The sequence below is a fragment of the Pholcus phalangioides genome, unplaced genomic scaffold, assembly GCF_987345545.1.
Source record: "Pholcus phalangioides strain wild (caught in Gottingen) unplaced genomic scaffold, Ppha-v1.0 ptg000028l_1, whole genome shotgun sequence".
NCBI lineage: Eukaryota > Metazoa > Arthropoda > Arachnida > Araneae > Pholcidae > Pholcus > Pholcus phalangioides.
Window position 1 is genome coordinate 3,001,429 of NW_028301618.1, and position 5,265 is coordinate 3,006,693.

Genomic DNA, 5,265 nt, shown 5'->3' on the forward strand with positions numbered 1-5,265 from the left:
GCACCAACAGTCATTTATTATCGAAGAGAAATAATTATTATCATATTCAGGTCCCTAAGTCAGAGGTTTTTCACGAGCCCTTAACCACTTTACGATCAAGGACGTAATAATGCGTCCAAACACCTGTGGAATGAACTCAAACAAGCTCTCTCTGTTTTCTTTCCTCTCTTATCATCGCGAGGCTTTGTTGTAACCATACGAAGTAGTACTTTTTACCTTCCTTTAATTTCTATATAATTTTTAGTGACTTCCCTCTCCCCCCCCCCCCCACATATGATGTGTGTCCTTATATTTTAAATACTTAGAGAATTATAGAACAGGTTTATTTATTATAGAACAGGTTGGGTGAGAAGAGAAATCTCTCTACTTCGTATACTTACTCTCTCTTATCTGTAATTATATATTTTATACTTGTTTTCCTTTCATTCCCCCTCCCCTTTCTGTTTCCTTCTTACTTATTCCGTTTCAACTTTTTTCCTTTTTTCTAACGTGCGGTTCGGTTAAGACAAGGTTACCATATTTATCGCTCATTCGTCAAATAGAGATCATCCGAATTTCTCGCCAATACCTTGTAAGAAAAGGGGTGTTAAACTTATTGCATAGAACAGGGTTTCTGTAAGTTGGCTGTGTTACCCTTGAAAAGGATATTGGAAAGGCTTCGAGTGAAACAAAAAGGATTCTTAGGTTTAGTTAGGAAGGAGGCGTTAAGAAAAAGAAAATTCTCAAATATTAACCCTAGAATTGTATCTATACGTCTAAAGAGACGTAGTTCGTATAGGTAGGGTTAATATCAAAGGGCGAAGGTAGGAAGAATCTCTGCGGCAAAAAAAATAAAATAAAAAAGCAGTCGGGATGTAGGAAAGACCCCGACCCCAAACGAATTTTTAAAAAAACGTCAAACACATAGCATTGACGAATAATTATAATTTATGCAATGAATTTGTCATAAAATGCACGAAATTTACTTAATTTTAATTTTCAAATTATTCATTCAAGTATCCGATGATTTCATATTTGCCCACCATCACCATTAGATGACGTCACGCGCAATGCATTGTTGCTGATAGCGGATTGTCTCCATTATGTCGTCTGATTTAAACTGTTGAAATCAGAACCGAGGTGATTATCACCATGATGATACTTACCGAATCAAGAGCAACCAAAATTTAATAAATGTTACGCAAAATTCTAATCATAATTTCCCTTTTTTTTCACCAAAAGGGACAATAAGTCGAGTCAAGTCAAATTTCGACCATGCGAAAGTAAGAAAAATCATCAGACGACAAAGTTTCATCTGGATTTTCTTTCCATAAAATCAAAGAAGCTGATGGAGGGTGGATTCACATCTATATGCAGACACTCACTGTGTCGTCTATAGCAGAAGGTTACCGTACGAAGCTCATGACATCACTTCCTTTCTTTCAAACCGAGCACTACTCAGGTCTGCCGCCATTGACAATTTACTATCTAGTAGCCCCGTTTACATGCGCAATATTGCGGTAGCATTGGGAGTTTTAGCACCCGCTTGACGACATTTTTCCTTCGTAAGGAAAGAAATAGAGAGCAGCCATTGGTGTGTGTGTGTGAAAATTCTTGACGCGGGTTTAAAACCCGCTTTTTCTATTTCCCCTCTGAATGGGGCCAGGGAGTTGTGCCGGAAAGGTACGTGTGTGTACCTAACACTCTGAGTACATATCTAGTATTTTGTCCGATTTTTCAGTGCTGCCGTCTATATTTCAGAATTGAAGTGAATATTTGTACTCTTTGTAGACCTGTTGCACTTTGTGGCGAGACTTTTTAACGGGGGAGATGAGCTCGTATTCGCGCCTCGAAGCTGTGAACCACAGATAAATCAACTCCAGCCGACCACCACTGTGGCGACGGTGGGGTTTGACTCGACGGACTTCACGATGCGAGTCCGTCACTATGACGACCCGTCGTGACGTCATTGTAGAAGGTCATCTCTCCTTCACGGTAAAGATGGCGCATGAGTGGACCTGCTATATCCAATGGCTATAGGTGAGATTGCCTTCTTCAGTGGCGTCACGGGCCTCCCGCGGAGGCGTTTTGCTATAGATGGCGTTGGTCAGACACGACAAACATTCTTGAACATAAAACCAATGAACGCGTATTCATATCTATTGTATCGTTGCTGAGCAGACGTGGACAGACATTTTTATGTTAAAGAATAAGTTGCCGTGTCTGACACAACACGGTGAGTGTCTGTAGATGCGAATCCGCCAGAATACGTAGTGGTTCTTTTTCTATTCGGTTTAGCACAAGGGCTCCTTAAGTTTAGCCAGGCAATTGTCTCTCGTCTGCTCTACTAATTAATTTATTAGTACTTGGTACGGCAGTGATATATTTATTGTGCGCTCTTTAGGGTTGCCCGATTTGTCTCGCTAATGAAGCAATGTGTAAAGTAACCAAAAGAAACCAGACGACAGTATTTTAAGAACGTCAAGTCGATATATCTCACGGTGACCATATTTCTTAGGATACTGCGCCATATTTTCTCGCATTTTTCTCCATCCCGACTATTTTGAGAAATGTCCCGTTTTTTGTCACGTATTCTCAACGCGAAGCCTACTTGAATTTTCATTCTTTATTGAAATCAAGGATTTTGAAATAATTTTGAAACTCATAAATTATGGTATTATATTATTATTATATATTATTATTTGATTTCGTGGAATTTTAATACACTGCAATTTGCAGTAGTGCTTGTTGTCCAGCGACTGGTGCTTCCCCCCCCCCCCCCCTGAGATTTCAACTATGTTGGCAACTTTGGTCACTTCTTTGGCATCATTTTTGGCGATAATTAGCGATGTCCCGTACAAAATCACGTTTCTTTTTCCTCAGTTCAGCTGTTCCTCGAGCGCACAGCCAGACGGTTGTCGTCTGCTCTACTTATTAATTTATTCGCAGTTAACACTATTGTAATTAATTTATTACGCGTTTTAGGGTTGCCCGATAAATGGCTCGCGAATAAATATAAACTAAAGCCGCGTTTTCCTAGGAGCAGGTTTCCTGTACCGCGCGCCACGTGATTTGAAGGGAATGGAAAGAAAACACAACAAAAATGAAGAGAAGATCGGTGAAACGCGCTGCGCACGACGCATTTGACTCCTCCAGAAGCAGTCGGCCAATAACGCCCGACGTAAAGCGCTGTCGTGAGCCGTATGACGCTTTGTAGGGAAACAGTCATGCTGCTTTTCTTATTGGTGAGTCGACGGCGTGTCGCGCTGCACAGAAAATCTGCTCCTAGGAAAACCTGGCTTTAAAAATGAGCTACCGATATGCATAGTTGCATATGATATGACCAGATGACACTAAAGCCGGGTTTTCCTACGAGCAGGTTTCCTGTGCCGCGCGCAACGTGATTCGCCCAGCGTGACACGCCGTCCACTCACCAATAAGAAAAACAGCATGACTGTTTTCCTACAGAGCGCAATACGCCTCACGACAGCGCTTTACGTCGGTCGTTATTGGCCGACTGCTTCTGGAGGAGTCAAATGCGTCGTGCGCCGCGGTTTTGCCGATATTCTCTGCACTCTTGTGCGTGTTATTTTTCCTTCCCTTCAAACCGGAGCATGCAGACGACAGAGTAGCTGATGCCAAGCCCATATCTATCTATCTATATATATAAAATTGATTTTCTGTGTGTCTGTGTGTCTGTGTGTGTGTATGTTCTCTATACAAATCTACAATTTTAGATCGATCGTCGCCAAATTTTGCATATATACCAAATGCGACCCGACTTGAACGATAGGCTACTTTAAAATTTCGTCAGACCAGGGCAAATGCCCCAAATGGGCAAAAAACTGTCCGGCAACAATGGTTTTGGGGGCTCAACAATCACTTTCCGAACGTTTACTTTGGTTACCGTGGTTCCCTAGCAATGCGTTTCAGACGTGTATATGCCTTTACAACGGTTTGTCACTTCTTTAATGCTGCCAGTATATGTATAATAGTTTATGATGGTCTTTATAATGGTTTGCCACATTTTCAATACTCTCAGTAATGAGGCTTTTTGAATAGACGTCATAATCATCACCATCATCGCTTTGATGGTCAGGAAAACTGTGATCCTCATAGAAATCAGTATTAAAATTGCCGATTTAACTGCATAAATACGGAAATTTAGTGGGGGGGGGGGGGTTTCCTGCCACATCAATAATTTTAAAAATTAAATTGAATTCTCGATTTTTGAAATATTGAATTCGCTTGGAGGTACGAAGCCCAGAAAATTAAGTATGAAGTAATTAGCCGGATCTACTTTTGAGTTGGATATCAATGCAATAGCATTGATTTCAACTTTTTATTTATATCTTCTCAAGCATGAAAATTAATGTCTCCGTATAGTCTTTTGATATTTATTTGCATAAATTCATATAGTTTAGGATGTTTTTAAAATTAGTTTTGGGCCCCGTAAAGTGCATCGAAAAAATTCCACAGCTTTAATTAAGTATTTTTGGAAGCTGAAACAGGCAGAGATGGATAACTTGAAGTTCAGGGGGAGGGAATCGGAATACCTAGCACCCATCAAAAAAAAAAGGGGGGAGGGGACTATTCATTTCTATGTTTATTTAAATTTAGATTTGTTTATTTCATGAGTCGCGCAGGACGTCGTCATATTGGTTATCTTTAGACACGGTTTGCATGTCCCTCAAAGAAAGAGGGAGATATCACGTGGTTCATAAAGCCTCATTGAAGAAAACCCGGGCAACGCCGGGTATTATAGCTAGTACTATAATATAGCCGTCCTGATCTGATGCGCCACGCTAAGAAAACACTTGTTTTGATTAATAATAACTAGGGTGACGATACGTCCCGTATTTTCCGAGATCAGCACTCAGATTATTAAGTATCATTTGGATCATTTTTGTCGCACTACGGGTCATTTTCTGCACACGAGGGCTAATTAGACCGGGACCTACAATTTACCGCCGATTCTGAACGGTAGGCTTGTTTTTTATGCTCATCGAGAGGTTGGTGAGCTAACCCCTCGATGGGGGGACTCCCTGCGGTAGCAATTTTTTCTGAGCTCGTGTCACCGTTTCTGTTGTACCTCCTGTTCTGACAAGGACGAACCGGGTATCGAACTCGCGACACCTATAAACATCCTCTGGTACTTTAGGCGAGTATCTTATCGACCTGGGCTACCGCGCCCAGAGATTGTTAAGTACACACGCTTGTTTGTCCCAGACCATGCCCCACGAAACTGGGTTGGAAGAGATCTCAGCAACGGTGTAAGTCCGGTGG